This window comes from Blennius ocellaris (genome assembly GCF_963422515.1).
Source record: "Blennius ocellaris genome assembly, chromosome: 8".
NCBI lineage: Eukaryota > Metazoa > Chordata > Actinopteri > Blenniiformes > Blenniidae > Blennius > Blennius ocellaris.
The window spans coordinates 6,377,630-6,399,247 of record NC_137657.1 but is presented as its reverse complement, the minus strand read 5'-3'; the positions used below and the strand labels follow the sequence as shown (position 1 = coordinate 6,399,247).

At 43.2% G+C, this 21,618-nt stretch overlaps 1 protein-coding gene across 2 annotated transcripts in view; it reads left to right on the top strand.

Moving 5' to 3' along the window:
* sema6cb (semaphorin 6Cb) overlaps nucleotides 1-21,618 on the top strand; it is a 201,060-nt gene that overhangs the window by 89,285 nt on the left and 90,157 nt on the right. The gene's annotated exons all lie outside the window — the stretch shown is intronic.

Below are 21,618 nucleotides of genomic sequence, written 5' to 3'. Positions count from 1 at the left end.
ATGACATTAATGTTGCGGCAGCTTGTTTTACTCCATTTTCTTCTTCACGCAGGACATACTTGAAGATGTCTGCACAATACTGACATTACAACCGTGAAATAAGAGGACTCTTTTCCCTCCAGATGTTAGTCCTCATCGCCAGCTTCTAGTTTAAAAGGGCCCGCCTCAACCTAACGGTGCTAAAATTCTAAAATATGGACTGAGTCACTCTGGAGGAATTATCATTCTTGCTGTCCATCTACTGAGCATGTGCAGAGTAACTGTTCACTGAGGGCGTGGTGCGCTGGAGCAGTGTTTCAGTGTCATCGACATGCAAACGAAGCATTGTCCAAAAGTTGCAACCCCCTCCACCCGTTTCCATGGAGACCTAGTTGGAGAACCGTTGTCGTGTAAACAGACTTCCGAAATCCAACAAAACGGACCTTTTTCACTTGAAAATGTTGTCCGTGAACCCGGGCGGTTGTTGTGTCTTAGTAACCTCAGATCAGATTGCACATTTCGGTCTGCACTGGTCTTCACACGTGAGAATAGCTTCCAGATGTTCTTGCTCATGTTTTCTTGATGAGCCGTCCTCATTGCTCTCAGACTCCTGGTGGACTCCAACGGCTTCTCGTTTCTGACCGAACACGGCTGGATTGGTGTTTTGAAGATATCTCAGCCCTTATGTTGAAGACCTCTCTGTGAGTTTATGTCAGCTTGTTTTCCTTGTTTGTTTGTTTTTTTTCTCCAGCATCATTCATATGAGATATAAAACACTCTAAGCACAGAGTTTCAGTCGCTCATTACCTCCAGGGTTCATGATAGGACACGTCTCCTTTCTAAATGGAAACTGGGTCAGATGTATGAGGAAGGCAATTTGGCTCGGTTTAGGTTTCAGAGTCAGTTTTCATTTCATCTCCACTCATGCATCATAACCCAAACTTTCTTATTCGTCAGTTTAGGGCATGTACAGGCCAGGATCTGAACATATTTGTACAGTTGTTACTTGATAACCTTATATCGGAGTGAAACTTCACCTCAGCAATGATATTCTAGCGCGGTTATTACCTCCAGATGTTCCGACTCACACATGCTTCTTAGTCCAAGTCATTTACTTGTTATTGCTATTTGAGTCTGGCTTGAAGGTTCCAGATTTATTGCGTTGAACTGTTGCGTATTAGTACCGTGACACGGACAACCTTTTCATTCAGAATGAAATCCAATTGTTTGTATCCAGTTATTTGACTCGTCGGGATTTATTGGGGCTTCTTCTAACCTGATTATCTGAGATGTAATATTTTATGAAGTACACCTCATACCTGACACGATCAAAGGTCAAAGTGCAAGTTTACATCAGTAATCATAGACTCTCAGACTGAAAAGACTGCAGATAAAAGTTAATGAATTGCAGATGAATCTGGTGCACAAGATCTTTTCTGTTCTTGATGTTAATGCATTTGTACCTGGTCCCTGCTGTATTTACAAATAAAAACAAGAAATAGAAGTCGTATGCTAATCTAATAAGCAAACAAAGGCTCCTTATGAAAATATAGTGTAAATATTATTCTTGAAGCTTCACAGATAATTCAAATGTATTCCATTGACTTTGACCTGGAAATCCCATCATTGTCCCTCTGGGAACCCTGCAGAGCTCTTTTGAAAATTTAAATTAATGTTTCTGTGTTGTTCGCAAACTTTACGTTTGGAGGAGTCTTGTAAATATTCCATTAACTTCCCTGTGGACCCGAGTTGCTTCAACTTCTATCTCTATTTATCTTTGTGTTTCCACATGTGAATATTTCCATTTCCTACTTCGGCCTGTCTACACAAAATCGTTGACATGAAAGCAGAAAACTTTGGGGGCGGGCGGGCGGGCGTGTGCGTGTGCGTGTGCGTGTGTGTGTGTGTGTGTGTGTCCGTTTACACATCGACACTCGGAGACACTGAAAACAAAACCTTTTGAAAACGTTCCTATGGCCACAAAGATTTTTTTTTTTTTTGTAAATGTAGTGGGGGAAATATCCGTTTTACATAAGAACACGGCTACGTGTAAACACGGCGTAAGGCGGAACGAAATGCTTGGACAGTATCTCCATGGAAATGGGGAAAAACACAAGTTTCCGAAAACGGCGGGAGACGAGAGCAGGTCAAGGCAAGAGATTTATTATACTGAAATAATTAGACGACGAGAAAATACTCCGGACACATCTTCTCCAAATAGAGTTGCCTTGTATAGCACTGTTTCTAAAAGTGTACCTGGGCTGGTCAGAAATGGAGGATGTCCCCACTTCTCCAGGAAACACAATGCCACTGGAGTCTCCGTAATAACAATCCAACTCCTCGTCTGTCCAACTGGAAACTTTTCTAAAACAACGTGTTTTCACTTGAAATGTTGTGTAAACAGGGACTCGGTTTCACTTGAATATTTTCCATATACTTCAGAATTTTCCCCAGGTTATTTCCCGAGGCAGGTGCACGTAGGATTATAGAGAGAGGATCGTCTTTATTGCCCTCGCAGTGGCTCATCAGCACTCGGCGCGTCGTCTGGAAGTTGAGGAACAGCGTGGCATCCGCTCCGCCGAGGCTCGTACATAATGAAATATATGCAGCAGCCGAGCATCAAGGTCATTGTGGCAGAGGATTTCTCCGAGGGCTGAGAAGTCATCTACGGAGTGAGCAAATAAGGCCAGGTGGCTGATGAACTCCAGGAATAGTTTGACAAACTCCATCACCAGTGACAAATTAAAGTGTCAGCCCTGTGTGGCGTCGCATTTCCTGTGTTGTCCTGCGATAAGCTGCGGTGCCGAGCCGGCAGCGCGCGGCCGTCTGAAGAACGGCCCGGGAAAGCTGGGAGGACAGAGGTACGGTAACGGGAGACCCGGGCAGATGCTTGTCTGCCAGTATTGATTGGAGCAGACGTCCAGTCGACCGTTGCGGCCACTGACGCAGGCGGGGAAGCCGGACTGGCGGCTACCTTTTTAGTTTGTTGTTCCCCTGTGAAGCCCAAAGCTACGCTGTGACACGACAACCTGTCACCGGGAAATATATTTCCAGCGTACATGCGTCCTTTCTGCTATCTCGCATTAAAAGATACCAGGCAGGCATTGTGTCAGTCTGAGAGCTTAATAATACATTTTCACCCGGCGCTTATGTAGCTCCGCATGTGTCCTTGTTTCTTTCCTGTCGGGGTTTTGTGTCGCAAACCTTTTGGCAGCCGCAGTTCACTGGAGAGCTGCACATAAATAATAGCTGCATAAGAAGTTGGCAGAGAAGCTGAGCATTGTCGTGCTGCGTGTATCTGCTCAGTGAAGATGGGAGATTTATGATTACTCCGACATTGGTAAAGTGCTTTGTCAATCCTGTATGGGTCGCTTAATTTATTGAAGTAACTTTCTGGGCAGAGGATCAATGGGCCTGATATGTACACCAACCTTTGAGAAGGGGCGTTTCTATTGGTCACCGGCTATTTGGACAGGAAAATAAAGTGTGATGGCGAGAATACAGGAAGTGGCAGGATGTGATAGGACCATGCAGGGTTAGAAGTGACTGCTTGTAACTTCCAGGGGATTTTTTAAATGGTTTTGGATGGTAAATGTTGTTAAATTAAGTTAGTGGTTAACACATATTCACATATTGTTTTATAACGCAGTACACACCCAATTCAAACATCTTTTAGTTCACAGGCCACAAACAGCCCAGTTTTGTCTTGAGTGGACTGCACTAGTAAAATAGTGCTATAATAACCTTTAAATTTCAATTAAGTAGTTTTTCTTTGTTGTGGTTGCACAGTATACCAGATTAAAATGTCCATATATTCCTAAAACAAAACAATTACCACCAACAAGGACAACAATCTCAGCATAAAGTTAGTTGTATTGAAACCTTCTGCTGTAAAATACAGTGAAATGTATAAAAACAACTTCTGCATTATGCATGTTTTATAAACTCACCTTGACAACATGGCTTTGAAGCTACTTTAATAGCAACGAGGTAATTGTCTTTCATCCCCAGTATTCCCAGTATTCCCAGTATGCCCACTAAGAATTGTGGGTTTTTTTTTGTTTGTTTGTTTTTTTTGCCTTTTGCCTGGTGTTTGTTGGGCAAGCATTGTTTTTCTTGTCAATCTGTGCATGTGCAGGAGAACTATTCACTATGGCAGCGTTTTCGCCGTCCACACTGAGACGGAGCCCGAGTATTTTCAAAAAGTTCCACCTCGGGAGCCATTTTCAGAAGAGAGACTGGATATAAAATCAAGTGAGCAGTGGGCGCCAGCGAGCTTCAACAAACCTCTAAATTCAGAATGTTCTAATCAAAAATGGCCACTTTCTGATCAGACACTTGACTTCGGGAGCATCTTGACGTCATTGAGACTCGTGTGGTGAGGAATCAGAGTGTGGCTGTCAAAACACCACATGTGAAATGCTTTAATGTATACAGGCGCTCTAGTGGAAAGCCACACTTTGTTTCACTCCCACACACACACACACACACACACACACACACACACACACACACACACACACACACACACACACACACACACACACACACACACACACACACACACACACACACACACACACACACACAGACACATTCAGCATCTTGTCAAGGCAGCCGCAAGAGTAATGGCCCCAGGTCTCTTCCTGAACACAGACTAATGAGAATCTCAAATCCGACAAGCAGAGTGCATTTATCAACGCACTCACATTAATGACAGCACCACCCAGCCTCAACAACGTGCTCACGCCACTATCTCGCCCCTTATGGATGGTCCTGTTTGTCCCCCTGCTTTTCTATTATTGCAGCTGCTGGTTCGGACCTGCTGGACAGATGAAGTGACAGGAGAAGGGGGGAGGAGGTGGGAAAAACAGAATCGGGCCTTTGAGGTTTTTTTTTCTTGTGTTTTAAGTCTTCCTGTCCATCTTTTTTTTTTTCCAGCCTCCCAGTGAGAATCTGTCTATTCCCTACTTCTTTTATTCTCTTTGTGCCCGTTATGTTTGTGTCTCTACAAACCTAAAGTGCTGATGAGTGGCGCACTCGGAGTGAGGATCGGTGTGTGGGGGGGTTGACAGATGAATACTACAACGCACCGCTTTGATCTCCCACCACGAAGTGTTGTTTATGCATTAGTAGGGTGACATGGAGCTTTTGCACAATGCGCCCGTCGATGTAGCAAGAGTTTGTAAAGCGTTCACATCTGTACTGATTTTTTTTTTTTCCTCCTATAACCTGACCATTTTTGGAAAAGCACATTATTTAATGTTATTTTCTTTCATCATTTGTTGTCACCCGGAAGTCGTTGTAGGAACTCAAGTATTTCCTCATGTCAAATGCAGAAGAAGTGACAACCTTAATATTATGCTCCCATAATCATCTGAATCCATTGCATTGATTTTCGTGTCGGAAAGGAGGAGGGATGATTTGAGTCCTAATTAGATAAACTTCTAAGCAGGGCCCGCTGCTTCTAATGACTGTTGGGGTTTTCGACAGAGATAAGAGCTTAGCCTCCTTAAATGCTGGAGAGGACATTATCTAAAGTGGGATCCAGGCCGTGCTTTGACACAGGATTAAGACACATAGAGGCACACCAGCAGCCGACACACTGCCGAGATGGGAAGTGGGCCACATTGACACAAACGGTGGACAGCGGTGATTGACGCCACCTCGGCGAGTGAATCGGATCAGATCTCCCAGATTAGCAACTCTGTCTGAATATTGGCCTCCGGGTTTCTTTCTGTTGTTGTTTGTTTGTGAGTGCATTTCCTCAACGCCGTCCTTTGAAAGCTTTTAGCTGTAATGAGTGCAGGCGTAAGAGCTCCATTTTACATCCAGTGCAGTTTGACAAAGTTATGATTTTCTTGTCTATTTAAAAAGTAAATGTAGTTGTGAATATCAGTACACTCATATCGGTGTATTGCTTATCAAGAGATTGCAGGTTTGACCAATTTAGGGATTAAATGTTGGTGATATCAGCAGGGATGACCATGAGGTTTTCAGATTTTCTCGAATGTGAGAGAACTGCAGTGTCTTCAGTGTCCAGCAACAAGTTGGTCGCATCAAAAGTATTTACAGAAATCGCTGTGGTGTTTTAGCCCTTTGTGAGTTTTATCGTTAAATCTGGAAAATCACTGCTAATATCACATTTAGCACACGGGGGACATGATAGTTGCACATGCGTTGCCGTAAACGGCTAAGCAGTGGTGTGATCCAGGCGCTGAATTAATCCCCATGGAGAAAGTGCAGGAAACCATCCAGGAAGAATGACGCCCGGGCTCGGTCGGCCTTGTACGACCACGTGACATGGATCACAGTATATTTGTCTCAAGTGACTATTGTAGCTAATCATTAAAGTAATTCAGCGCTGTTGATAATTTGGTGCCGAAGCGAGGCCTGCCAGGCTGAAACTGAGTGGTGGAATTGATTGTCTATCTGATTCCGGACCAGTGAGCAGTGAGACACCGTCAATCCTTCTCCTCCTTCTCCTCCTCCTCCTCCTCCTCCTCCTCATTGAGATTCCTCCCTTTCTGTTCATGTCCCATTTCTTTGTTTGATGCCCTGACTTCTTCCACCTTCCTCCCATGTTTCATGACACTCTGCAGCCTGTGATGAGGTTGAAAAGAGTCTCGCTGCTCCGCGGTGTATGATTGCCAACGGCCATTGACTTCTCACTGGGAAGGCGCCATTGTTGCAGCCATAAAATGAGATAAACTGAGCTTGAAAGCTTCTGGGGCTTTCAGTATGTGTTTAGATGATACCATCAGTGTGAGAATGCCGTAATAAAAGTGAGGTCAGCTGCCACCGTAGGCTACTGGCCTGAAAAGGTAGCAACCGTCCCGATAAGACTGCTGTCTCTTTTCATCTCGACTTTTAGGACTTTTGGTGTGTGATGAAGCTGACACACGGACGTCGGCTTTGAGTGGGGTGGGGGGGGGGGGGGGGGGGGGTGTTTAGTAATTGGATGCATGCTCTGTGCACAGAGTATGTTTGTACCAAAGACAATGATAAAGCGTTTAATCTTCCTCGGAACTGCGAACCACACAGGCATGATGATGCCATTATCTCTGTGAGGCACTCTCGCCAAGAAGCCTCACTCTCGCCCTTGATTTATATTTCCCTTCATCAGCATCGAACACTCAGATTGCAAAAATCATTCGTTTATAAAAGCCGGACCAGCAGCTTTTGTTCTAAAAATTTCAGACATTCACCACATGTACTTTTGCTAAACGCTCCCGCGCTAACGTCCCCCTCCGCTCTCTTCCTTAGTATCTTGTTGGGGGTAATGTGGCAGCGATGGATCTTCTCTGAGACGGCTGTGTGATTGCCTCTGCTAACAAGGGATGAAGGCAGTGGAAGAATCATCACAGCTATTTATCTTCCTTTGATCAATCCTCAACCACTCTGCCTCCCTGTGTTTTATATCTCCGGCAGAATTATCAGCTTTTGCGCAGTTGAAACTCTGACCTCTTTTTTTTGGTTTGTTTTGTTTTGTTTTATCGAGACGAACAAAAGTAAGCCGGAGACCCCCCTCGTTGCATCACAGTGAAATAAAGAAGGTTTTCTCACCAAGCGAGGGAAACATTTATCGACGCGGGAAGCTCTGTAACTGATATCTCATTTCTTCAGTGCTCATAAAGGAGTCGGATCTCTTGAGATACGCCACTCATAATTCACTTTTTATCAAGAGGGAATAAAAGCTCCGGTAGATTGATAATTCATGCCGGATGTCTTTCAAAATAGGAAGAGCTTAAAATGCAAACGGTGCAGCAAATTAATTGGTACCACAGTGGAGACGGAGATCAAAGAGGCTCTGTGTTAATAGAGAACGTTCGCTCTCTTTTTGTCCGCCACCGAGTTAGTGGACACAAAGCCGCCATGAAGTCCTCGACAGTGGTGGTCGTCAGCTGAAGCCTCCTCAGCGATGACCAAAAATGAAGAACTTACAATCTCATTTAATCAGCAGCTCAGGCTTCGCCTCTTTGTGATGGATTTATGGGTATTACATGTTTTGATCTTGGTCTAAATATCCTAAAATAATAAGACATGAGACAGAAATATATCATGTCATCTCAAAGACAAATTAGTGATATGCTAGTGAAATCATCAATGTCACTCAGGATCGTTTCTTTGCAGTATCAGTTTGCGCCACAAGATGGTGTATTGAGTCGTTGGCTCCAAATGTATTAACACACACAAGAAAACAATCCAAACTCGCAGTCAATGTTTGAGAACTACCTTCAGAATAATGGTGTGGCTCCTACAGAGTCCTCATTTTCCGTGATCAAGTTTAGCTGGTTTTACAAGGAAGGATCTGAACAAAAGTACACCCACAGAAGATCTGTGCTTAGTTCTCCAAATTGTTTTAAAACAACCTCAATACAAGTGATTCAGAATATCTGATGTCGCAATACAGGCGATGGAAGTTCACACAAAATACTGATTTCTTTGTAAATTGCAACAACTGATGTAAATAAACGTTACGAACATGATTTTTGAAAGCATTCTTGCCGCTTCACCCTCACACACCAGTCTTTACCCATTTTGCACTTTGCCGTTTATCTGTTTGACCAGTTTTATATGGCTGTATGTTGGTGCCTAGTCAAGAAAACCTCATTTAAAAATGATTTGATTTCATTACTTGCTCAAATATCGCTAAAACGCAACTTTTAGAGCCAAGTCAAAAATGTTCAGGAAAAAGTGAAAAGGTCAAAGTTTAACCAGTTGTAAGAAGCCCAAAGTTGAGAGTATAGTTAAAGAATAAAGAAAGTAAATCATATAATCACATGAATCCGAGAATAAAAAGTTGGTACAAGTTTCAATATTTCAAGAGTAAAATTTACATTTTCCAGATAAAGATCAAACGGTCTGAAGAATTAAAGTAACAGGCTGCAAATTCAGTTTTGATATAGTCAATATTTTAGCATCCAAAGACCGATTTATATTCTTTAAATGCAAAAAAGATGAACTCCCTCTCTTTGACCTGTATCTACCACTGTAGTCTGAGCTCCTCGTTTCACGGCTCGGTGTTCTTATTTGATGTGTTCGCTGATTTAGTTTTCCTGCAGAGCCAATGTTTGCCTAAAAGCCCACTCACACGCCATACTGTTTGTCGGTTTTTATTTTAGCAGCGAAGCTTGTGGCACAGATAACGGCATCACAAGTGAGATAAGCCTCCAACCCACTCTTTTGTTTTGTTTTTCCCATTTGTACAACAAAAAGTCTAATTCTTGTCATTTTGGCGACCCTGCCACAGTCCTGCTGGTTTTCCCTTTCCTTTTGTTTGCCCGGAGTATTTTCTGTCAATTCACCGGCAGCAGAGTCACGACGGAGTCGTGGGGTCTGCCAAGCTCGGCCTGTAGAAAAACAAGGATACACAGTGGGATCAGAGCGGTAAGTGTTTTCACTCGTGTAACTTTGGACAGTAAACATGCAAATGAACGTGTCGGCACACTCTCAAACCACATCTGATCAAAGGCGTGCAGACAGACCTGCTACTGTAGCACCCCCCCCCCCCCCCCCCTGCGAGTTTATCTGTGCACCCCCGGGGGATGCCGGCGAAGCGACCGGCATCACCAAAGCCTTCAACCACCTGCTCGGCTTTGACTGCAAGCCCAATCTGTCAGCGGTGGCCTGGCTTTTTAGTTTGGTCTGAATGCCCAACTCTTGGCAAAAAGAAACCCTTTCCTCTCGCCAATCTTTCTCCGTTTTATTGAAGCCTTTCATTAGCGGTTTCTGGCCCTCCCCCTGGCCCGTTGTCTGTCGTCGTCTCCACCCTGCGAGCTTGCGCCCATCGCCGTGCCCTTGCAGAGGGTCAGCCGTTTTGTGGGAATCCTGACAGGCTCTGGCAGCGCGATGGCGTGTAAAGTGTTCTGGGACAGCAGATTTGTATCTTTTCTGCTTCACGTAAGCACTTTTTCCCTCATCGGCTTAGTATCAGAGCAGATGACAATGTACAGCTTCAGAAGCAGGCTATTGTATTTCCATGATGTGCATACTGATGAAGACATTTATCTTTAAAGACACTGTCAGGGAAACACCTGTGAGCACACACCATCCTCACTGAAGTCCTTAATTTATATTCTGTATTAATTTTTAATCAGGCTTAGCAATGCATGGCATGAGAAGATGTGACTTTGATAGTTCTTTCAAACATGGTCAGGTGAAGTGTCTTTCAGCAGGTATTAAAATAACTCTGCCACCCTTCTCTCAGAAAACTGTTTCGCACTTTTCGTTTTTTCTCTTTTCTTTTTTGCACTCTGTAAAGTTAAGCTACTCCGAACACTTTCTCACCCACCGCTAAACATTCCCAAAGGAAACTCCTCGAGTCGATAAGTTGACTGACTCGGACTTCTCGGTCAGATCGGAGTCCCTGAAATAGAAATGTAAAAAAGGAAACGCAGAAAATCCAGAAAACAACAACAGTCGGTCCGTTCCCTGCCCCCTAAACTCGCCCTGCCTTTCGCCTCAGTAGCCTCGGGGGGTATCCAATTATGACGCCCTTGAGGGAATGACAGTGCTTGGATTTCTGTCAATACAGGGTTCAGGTAGTGTTTCTCAATAACATTCTGAATTATTGATGACAGGGAGATTGAAGGGAGAAGGGGGTAGTTAACATTCACTTTTCTATATGAAGAGGAGCTGTGGGAGATTGGCTGGCACGAATGAGGCAGGCTTATTTTAAACTGATGTGTTTGATTAGGTAACCCTGGGGTGAGGCTCTGTTTAAATGCCATAAGGACCGCAGAAGATTGAAGGTGGATCCTGACTGACAGAAGGCAAAGAATGGTGGAGGGAATTATAGGCCTCTCCGAAGATGAATGTAAATAATTAACGGGAGGCAGACGAATGAGGAGGATTTCACTGGTGCAGGCCTGATCCTTCTTCCACTGATAGCCCTTTGGGCTTTTTTCTCGCCCATCGCAAATAGACATGAAGACGATGGATGTTCCCTGCAGCGGTTTTGCAGATCGATCAGAGAACCGTCTCACTGTCTGAGTCCTGCATAGATCCCTCTGTGTGAAGTCTGGCCAACTCTCTGTCTGCAGAAAGGAGTCCTGAGAGCATGGCTGACTCCAGGCACCATGTAGAAAATTGTTATTTAGCCAACTGTATCCAGTCTTACTGAATATTTAAGTCTTCCTGAAGATTTGGTGTTCAGTAAGAATATATATTGTTGTCCATGATTTTTTTTTTTTTTTCAGATTGGTAAAATCCATTTAAATCTCTCATTGTTCTCGCTCATGATGGTGTACGTTGTACCAGAGCTGAAGCAGTTTCCAGAATTTGCATCGTCTCTTCCTGTCAGCTCAGTTTTACTTTGATATCAACTCTCTGAGGACCTGCCATGGAAGCTCAAGTATACGCCACGCTCTAATCTGTGGGGATCCTTCGATGAGGAGAGAGTGGAGTCGTCTGACACGGGGTGACAATCAATGGCCTCCGCGACAGGAGAAGCCATCACTTGTCTGAACTCTGTGGGCACCGAGGTTAAAGCGGCGCTCCCCCGGGAGCCGGCTGAGTGGCATTGATGGCAAGGAGGGTCCCAACCTCCCCTGACAGACACATCTCATCCCGGATGCCACCGAGCCCTTTGCCTGCCGTGGCATGGCGCGGACACCGAGGACGGGACTGCATTATGCCGATACCAGGCAGCCGACATACTCATCCTAGAACTGAAGGACTACGGGGACCATTGATTTTCTATTCTCAGAAAAATGCAAGGAGCCAGCCGTCATTCCTCTTCGACCAGCGATGCTAATGGAGTTTTTAAAATGTTTTCACAGCGATCCCCCGGAGCTGTTCTCACTCTGCCACCGCAGGGTCTTTGAAACACACCAAAAGCCCCCGAGCTCCTTTATCCCACATGTTTACATTCAGCCGCCCGGCCTGGACGTCCTGGCTGGATCAAGTGTTTATACGTTTGACATGCACCACATCGGAATGGTCAATGACTAAAGGCTTTTCTGTCATTTAAGGAAAATCTCAGGTGTAGAAGGTTGCATTGACGTTATATTGGTACGTCAACATGTAAACTTCTTGAGCTGAAGGCCAGTTGGACAAGTTTGTTGGGTTTTTTTGTCGTTTTTTTTTTTTTTTTTTGTCAGTTTCTTGCGTAAGGCTGAATTAAATTACACTACCTGTAAAACGAGCCCACCTCCTCCGTCCTCTGGGTTTTGTTCCTTCAATTACTGCTCAAGGCTTCTTGATCCCATTTCCAATTTGCTGTAGCGACGTCGACATGGTTAGCCATTGGAAATCTAATTAGCAAAGTTTCCCCCGTCTTGTGTGGGCTGAAGGGTAGAGTTGAAGGAACCAACAGGAAAAGTCAAATCCGGTCAATACATTTTGGTTTCAAGTGAGCCTTGAGGAAGTTTTGTGCATCACATGATGTGTTGTGTTTGACTGTCAGCTGTGGATGTTTGTGTGCAGCGCACTCCAACCAGAGAAGGGATGTCAGGGGGAGAAAAACAAGCCGGTGCGCATGGTGATGAGCTGTGTGATTCATGTCATGAGACTGCAGAGACTGGTGGTCTGATGAACCTTCCAGAGGGAGTTTTTGCGAGGGACAATATGGCTGAGCTCTGAACAATGGAACGTTTGTCTCTGCACGCTCCATTCATATCATGTGTTGTTTTTCCTCCTGTCACATAACAATCCCCATGTGATTAGAACGCTTTGACAACAACCAGAAATCATCGGAGGAGGAGCTGGTACCGCACAGCAATTAGAAAATGATGGCTTGAAACTGGTAGTTCTAATCTTTAGCTTCTTGCTGATACAGAGAACCAAAACTGGTAACGTAATACTCGCCAAGTTGTAACGGGGAGCTGTCACTAGCGTCCTGTGCAGAATCGCATCGCTTGTAAGAAGAATGTCTTTGTGTTGCTATATGACGCCAGAGGTTACAGACGAAACGCACACATCCACAGGAAGGACATGCAAACTCCACACAGAAAAGCCTTGCAGCTGTGGGATACGACTGCTCGCCACAATAGACACTGCTTTCATGTTTCCTTTATTTTATCAGAACATGATATATTTGGTGCTTATGTGTGCTTGAATGCTCCGTGCCTGCAGGAAGATGTTTACACGGGAGATTATCTGCCGTTGGAGCAGGTTAATGGAGGTATTAAGGGTGGCACAGATACACTAATGGACACTAAAGTATCTTGAAGCACCGAAGGTTCCAAGACGTTGATGTATACGTTGATGGACTTAAGAGACAGTATGAGTATAGCGATGAGAAGCTTGAGGAAAAAACAAATACTTCTAACATTTTCACGTCCGGCATGTACCTCGTCTGATGTTTTGTAGAAAGTTGTATTATTAATTTAATATATAATCTTGACTATTGTTGGTTCTAGTACAACTATTGGGCAGTCGTGGGAGTCCATATCTCAAAATGTGTGGATGCATTCATTATTAGATTAGAAAAATATTCTACAGTTAAGCCTGTAAAGGTTTTAATTTCTATTTTGACATCAGCTTATATTCAAGAAATGATGATATCGCACACAGAAGTATAGCAATGAGCAGAGTAGCACAATTTGCTCCAACTGAGATGAAATGAACAGAGGATGTAAATAGTTTCATCTGTAAATAGAGATTCTAAAGAATATTCCAGCAGTTTTCAGAATGGTTTTATTTTTACTTCCCTCAAACCATCAAGTCACAGTAATCCTCAGGAACCCAGCCTGGGAAACACTGATGAAATGAGATGCTGAATGAGATGAAGCTCATCCAGATGAACAAGTCCTTCATGAAACGAGTCGTGGAGAGTCGTGCTCGGCGGGTATGAATGACGCCGCTCCATCACTGATGACAGCCTCTTTGAGAATCCCCCGACATTCAGAGCTCTTAGTGGCTCCTGCCAGTGATCCAGCCTCCGGGGTTTGATTTGACAGTCGTGTTTTCAAAAGCGCTCCAACCAATCAGTCCCATCATTTCTTTTTTTAAGGGGAAAAAACATGACTTGAAGTTGTGTACTACAAAAATAACTTCTTTAAAAGATGAAGCCTGCAAAGCGCATTTGTTCTGGTTTGTAGTGATTGGAATTTCATTCTTTTTGCTATTTTTGTCAGCGTCTTGATTTGATCTGTCCTGTCACACGGATATTTGGTTTCTGTTTACATCCTCAATGTCATTTGTTTCAAATACTCCGCAACATGGTGTGACTGAGGCAATGTTTTCTTCTGAAAATGCAAAACTTTCGTAACATTTTGCATGTCCTGTCACACAATGTTATCAAGGCGGTTGTATGTGGTAAATAATGCCAATTGAAGTTACAGTTTAGTGGAATTATGAATCTGATTCGCCATGAGAACAAGTTTTGGGCAACATATTGAAAGCAATAACCGTTTACATGGAAACAGTGTAGTGTTCATGTTGAGCCACTAGTGGGGGCTGTTGATTGTTTTTGTAATGAAACCACACACGTATACACAAAACAATACGCTATAAACATTCACAACAGGAGTACATGGACATTCGTGTGGAAGGATGAACAAGTTGGATTGCTGTTATGGTGACTTTCAAAATAAAACTACCAGGTCCCAGGGGAATATGGAGTCATGACACCCTGGAGGAAACGTTTTTTCTGATTGTCCATCTACTGAGCATGTAGAGACTTTTTCCTTTCCTTTACACTGTGCAATGTTTCCATTCTGCACATTCTGCTTTTCATCATGCTGCTTTAATATACCTGCTGTATTATTTGTTTAATGCAGCCTTAACTACCACAGCAATTACTCGCACTATTACTGGCAGCAGGCCTGCCACTGTACATAATCTGTGCATAATCTAATTTCTTTACATTTTCTAAAGAGTCGCTCCTGTCACCTAATTGCACCTCGAGGATGCATAAAGGTTTTGTTTTTTTCTGCTGCAGAACTATTTAATACATCTGGGGTGCCGTGCACAGTAGCTGCATTTTGTTAAAAGTTGCATTTTCCGCCCCGTTTCCACAGAGATGGAGTCGGACCATTTTCAAAATGTTTCATTTTCCCCTCATTTCCATTGAAATGTAGCATTTTTTAAAAAGTTCCGCCTTGGGAGCTGATTTCAAAAAGGTCGTTTTCAGTGCCTCTGAGCACCGTTGTCGTGTGAACGCGCTCCCAAAACGCACTGAAAGTTTTTTGTTTTCAGATCTGTTTGACTTGCTACTGAATTGAATATCATAACTACGCTATTTTAGTGTCTGAACATGTGATTATTTCTATCTGGAGTTGCTTAACGAGGAGGACTGCCTCATTATACCGCCGTGCTCCTTTATGTCCTTTCCTCTCCAACAGTGTCTGTGCTAATCTCTTCCTGGCAAGTTTCTCTGCCCAGGAAGATCCCTTACATTTTGACTCATCCTCTTATTTTCTATATTCATGCTGTTATTATAGCGCTCGGCATAAAAGCATATTTTGCAATGGCCTGCTGAGAGCAGAGGGCGATGTGGCTAATTGTGTTTGAAATCATCGCGGGGTCCGGGGAAGCGCTCGCTCATTATACCGGCCGCCGTGTAACCAGAATGTCTAGCAGAGAGTATTGTGTGTTGTACTGTGGGATCCCCAGTCGCTCAGAGGTGTGAGGTGAGAGCGGTAGTCCAAACGCTGGTGGATCAGCCCCCCCCGCCACTGAAGCACCGGTGAGGTCGGGTAATATTAGACGGGTGATTCTGCATCAGTATCACACTCTGATGTTTGGCTGTGCGCAGCAGGTGTTGGCAAAAAGTAAACGTCCCGAGAGTTAACAGGTGCGACGCGGTTGATTGAGGATAAAATTGGAATTTAGATTTTAAGTGAGGGACCGTTATCCCCGTCCATGTGGGGACTGGGGAGCATAAAAATTTACTTGCAGGATTTTATGCTTCAATTTAAATGACTCTGCGGCATCATGAAGGCCAACCAATAAAGACCAAGATCTCTATTTCGTCTTCTTTTCTTTTCTTTTTTCTTTTTTTTAATCTCATTAAAATTGACCCTGTAAATGGCGCCAGCTCTGTGTGGATGCAGCTTATCAAGCCATGGTCCAAACCAGTGTCGGATAATCTGCTTCCCTGAAACCAAGTGCCAGTGTCTCCCAGATGGTCGAAGCAGTCAACTCCATTAAAAAACAAAGTGATCCAAGACCCCCGTCCAAACCCGACAACACAGAGAGCAGACAGGCGACGGAATGAGCAGTGGCCGATTTCCCTTCGACAGCTGTCGGCTCGTCGGCCGCCCTCGGCCTCCTCAGTCTGCACGGGGAGTCATTAACCCATTAGATACTGTTAGATTCCATCAAGCAAGGCCCAGGATTCCTGATCAGACTTGATGTGTTTCCATATTTACCGAGCAGGTAAGTGACGGGGGGCTTAGTGGCAAGCTGATGTTTGTGCCGCATCGGATTATGCGAAAGGTCGAACAGGACGAAACCGAGGAGCCATTTTGATACAGAACACACACGCCCGTCACTGTGTCCTTGGGTGACACTGAACCCCAGACGTGCCCCCAATTCTGTAAGAGCACTTTGCACGGCCGCAGTTGGCAGCAGCAGCCGTGCGAGTCGGTGCATGAAGCGTGTGCAAAAAGTGGCGAAAGACTGTATCGGCTTGGTGTCCCGTCGCTTCCAGCATTCAGTTCTCAGGAGTTTGTGTGTCAAAGAAAACCACAATAAGACACTTTCTAGGGATTTCGGGAGCAGTTTGCTCAACCAAAGGAACCAGACAATGTTTTTTATCAGATGTCTTCATTACTTTTCAAGGGAGATTTGTTAGTAGTTACTTCAAATGGTTCCCGTTTCTGATTATTTTTCTTCCTTTTGCGTTTCTGTTAACCAGAATCCATGATGGGAGAAAGTTGGTTTCGTCGGTTACACCACTTCTTATTTCTTTAGTTGCCCTCCTCCGCTGTAATAATTATACAAACGGCTTTAATCTGAAGTTGAAGGCTGTAATCCTGTTGCGACGTTTGTCTTGAGCTGATGGCTCGTTCATGTTTTGTTTTTTTTGTTTTTTTAAAGCGTCTGACGTCTCTATTCTCGCTCAGCCAGCTCCCTTCGCCTCCAGTGGAAAAATGACTCAGATGTGTCACAGTTCAGCCGAACCGGTTTGACAACTGCTAACGGCCGTAGGAGACTGTTGTTGTTTTTACAGTGTCAGTGATGATGTATGCTTTTGTCTATTTAGTTGTAATGTTTTCTGACGCCACCGTCCCAGTGTTGTTTGGGTTTCTTTTTTTTTTTTTTAACGGCGAAGGGTTGATTTAGCCTCGAGGCAAACCGCTCCGTCGTTCGGCTTGTCATCACGTAGTTCCTCATCTGTTAAGTGAACTCTCAAAAGTGATAAAGCTTGTAAAACGTCTCCAGCACCTCTGCATGATGATGAAGTAGTACTTGTAGTAGGAGCGCTAGCTGGAGTTTCAGTGTGTGAGCGGGAGTACACACTGTTGTTGACTTGTTTTGTATCATCATCATCGTCATCATCATCTTCGTCACCACACGCTGCTGGCTGCTTTCCTTTTTGCTAAGTCGGTTGTCAATAAATAATGCCTTCCTTCCTTCCCGCCTTCCTCCGTCACCAGTCTTGCAGGTGGTTGTGTGCGCGTCTTCTGACAGGAGCAAATTAGTGATGCAGATTTTTTTGTGTTTGTTCTTTTTGTTTTGCGTCGAGAGAACTGCTTTGGAGAACTGATTAATTTATAATTTGTAACAACACTTGAACTAAAGCTCTTTATATATATGTACTTTTTTTAAAAATAAAATTATTAATACCACAATCAATCATAACAGGAACAATAATAATAAGTGAAAATAAAAATAATAACCATGAAATTATATCATTTACTTCTATTTTGTAGAACAAAATTGCTACTAATTCTATTATAAAAATAATTTGCTTATTCATGTATCCTGTTGAGTTTTGTAGTTTTATTATTATTATTATTATTATTATTATTAAATGATATTCAGAAGAACAATGATTTATTTCTAGTTTGTTGCAATAGTGCTACTTATTCAGTTAAAACAAATCGGGATGATAAATTGATCCATTTGAGTTTTGTAGCTAATCTACTACTATATATTTGATACATTCATTATTATTGCGATCATCATTCATATCATTATTTTGTTTATTATTGTTACCATTGTTTACCACATTGATTTGTACTATACCTACTAATAATAACCATGCCAGTACTAATACTATTCTGCTTATTATGATTATTATTGGTGATGATGATGATGATAAGCCTATAAAACGCTTGTCAAAGCCTATGCTTCCAATAATAAAACACAGAAACATCATTGTGTGAATCTCAAACAAAAAATGTTATATAACCATCAAAACACACACTGGAACAGAGTTAGAAAAATATTAATTGTGTATCTTGTAACATAAGTGACGTAAAACTCCCAGTGGAGAATATTCCGCTTGTTTTAATGGCTGAGCTCTTCTTGGCAGGAGGAAGAAATGTGAAACCTGCCATATGAAGCTTATTCATCAGGTGTATTATCCGCGTATGCAGCCCGAGGCGGGCGGCGCAAGCTGTTGCAATTTGCAAAGTAAACACACGCAGGCACTCTTCCTAGTTTGGTCGATTTATGTCGTTGTGATCGTCGCTTGACCTCATTGCTAAATGCAGCCTTTTTCCCTGCATGTAAATGAAGCAGGCTATTATCAATATTGATGGCAGTTCATGTCTCTGTTGACTTAATTTTCTGCTCCCACTTAAAAGCATACGGCCCGAGTCTCGCTGCCAAGCCCAGGGTGGGGGTGGGGGGGTGGGGGGGCTGTGAGTGCCCCCGTGGAGGATACGTTGCCCTTAATAAAGTGGCGGGCGGGGAGTGCAGGTCATCACAGTTTGAAGTAGGTTTGGACAAATCCCTCTTCTATCCATCTGTTACTGTGTCGTTCCTCAAATATCAAACAGATGTGGAAATTAACATTGCATGCAGACTCTCGGTCCTGCGCACAATGTCTGGGGCTGTTAATTATCCTCACACAGGCTCCAACTTCCATCCAAGCTTTTTTTTTTCTTCTTTTTCAGGCGGATCTATTCTCAGAGCTCCTCTGTCAGAGTTTCTAGAAAAATCACGCTATGTGGTTTGAATTCACGCAGGTAGACAAAGTTACAGCAGCTTGGCATGACGAGCTGTCGTCGCCGTTGTTTCCTTTGGTTTGTTTCCCTCTGCGTTCCTTTGAGCCCTTTGTCAAGACACCGTCACTGGTAATATAACATCTCACTTTTTCTTTCTCCGCTGATGAAGCTTGATTTCAGTGCCGGCATTCCTTTGTTCGGCGCCGTATTGTTCCTGCAATTATGCAAAATGAATTCCTATTTATGTCTGATAGTAGCACAGAGTGTGACTCACTTCCTCTCCACCAGCCAACTCTTTCCCAAAGAACATACTGTGTGTACATCTGTGCGTTTGGCATCAGGTGTTCAGAGCAACAAACACAGCAAACATAATGGCCTCGCTGTACAGTAAATGCAGGGAAACCTTGACTGAACGCACTTAAATGTAGAAAATTGGGCTGTCCTGTGCTTTCGCTTTCGAGATGCTATTGCAATGAAAAGTGAACAATATAAACTTTTCAAAACAATGAAGAAGAAAAAACCCTCATCATACACTTTCATCCAATAACAATAATTTTATTTCATTTTTAGGTTTTTTTTCTTCTCCCTTTTAGTCCAAACCAACAGTACGGGTGCTAAAAAGTCAAACGCATTTACATATATTGTTATAGTGTCTGTTTTGTGAGAGATGCCCTTTCTTCTGCTCCAACTCTTGTTTCCATGGGAACGGGAGAAAACAAACCAGTGACATGGTGCTACTGCACGTGAGCGCCACGGCCAAATTACAGAGTTCAGTGGTCACACAATAAGAAAAATATTTCCTCCGTTGTGCCATGACTCCCACGAGAATGTCGGTGTTCTCCCATTGTTAATGTTTATAGCATATTGTTTTGTGTGTACGTGTGTGGTTTTACATTATATTGCAAAAACAAACAACAGCACCCACTAGTGGCCCAACATCATAACATTGTTTTCAGTGTCTGTCGTTTCTGTGGAAACCGCTGTAGTTTTAAAAAGGTTGTCCAGTAAAAAACAAATCTTTCCTCAGATGAAAACGGAAAAACATATATATATTTAACGTCACCTGTCACTTTACACTTCTATATTTTATTTGGAGTTTTTATTCTTTTTTACTATTTCTATTTAGTAAAGGTTAGTTAAGAGTCTATATAATATTGTACATAATTATTTATTTTATGTCATTTTTTTAGACTTATCCTATTTCATTTATTCTTTATTCTTTGCTCTCTGTGTGCTGTTCCTGTCCTGTAAAAAAAAATATATATATATATATGGTTAATGAAATCGTTATTTTTCCTTGTACAACATGCTTAACGTAATTTTAGCACGTCGATATAAAAACTTAGTGAGGTCTCCAGTCGTATGTCCGTGACCTGTGTCTTCCATTAAGTGTCCATTTAAAGTAGATAATCCTTTGGTAGTGAGCTCAGCCTCCTCTGTGCTGCAGCTGCGTCCAGCCGACTCTGAAACCTCAAATCGTGTCGCTCGTCACGAGAAGTTGTTCATCTCAGGATCCGTCTGCTGAGACAAGGAGGTTAGAGACTCTGTGTCCGTGTCCTCAGATTTCTTAAACCTTGATTAATGTCTCGGCTGAACCGCGAGGAGAAACACACTCAGACATTTATTAAATCATGAGACTCCATTAGGTTTTTTTTTTTTTTTTTTTTTAATGATATTTAAATATAGAGATGTGGAAACTAATTAAAAACTCTGATCAGGACCTGGTGTCATGGCAGAGGCGTGGGGGGGACAAGGTGTTCCTTCACAAAGTTTTAATTATACCTCGTCACCTGTGAAAGACGTCGGTGGGCGGTCGTGGATGAGGCTGGTCTCCCATGGCCAGTCTGAGCCCCGGCGGGCGGCGGCCCTCCTCTTCCTCCTCCTCCTCCTCCTCCTCCACCGCCTCCTCCTCATCTCCACTTTCTCCTCTCTACACTCGATCACATCGCCGCATTGACATGATGCATTGCATGCTAATCAGAAGTTTAACTGCCACCTTCCAAGCATCGCGGCTGTCATTGTTAAACTGGGAGGCTTTTCAAAGGAATCCGTCATAAAAAAGAACACATGTATGTATGTATCAGTCACCAAGTGAGGACAATCTAGCTCCTGGTGTTGTTTCTATGTGGCTGCAACTTTATAGTCAGCAAGGTAATTTAAAATGCTTCGCATCAAGATCACTGCACCAAATGAGAGGGAAGAGAATGTGAATGGTAAATAAAAAAAATAAAAAAAAAGAACTGGCTGAAAGTCAGAGCTTAATAGTAAATTAAGTGGAAGTCTTACAGCATAAAATGAATAATTGCTTCAATAAAAAGCAGCAGCGGAAAGGTCTTCGACCTTGTTTAAGAGAGAATCAGAGTCTGATCCGTCCTCTGGGAGCTCGTTCCAAATATTTGGTGCATTAAAAGCTAAAAGTAGCTCCAAGGTTGAGGACTCGCTCCGCCATGTCACCTCGCCGGCGTGCCCAGGTGTTTGTGGGCCAAACGGCAAACCCCAAATTGTTCTTAATGCCGCAAACGCACTATACCTATAATATCTCGTCAAATGGACTTATTACTAACTCCTGCTT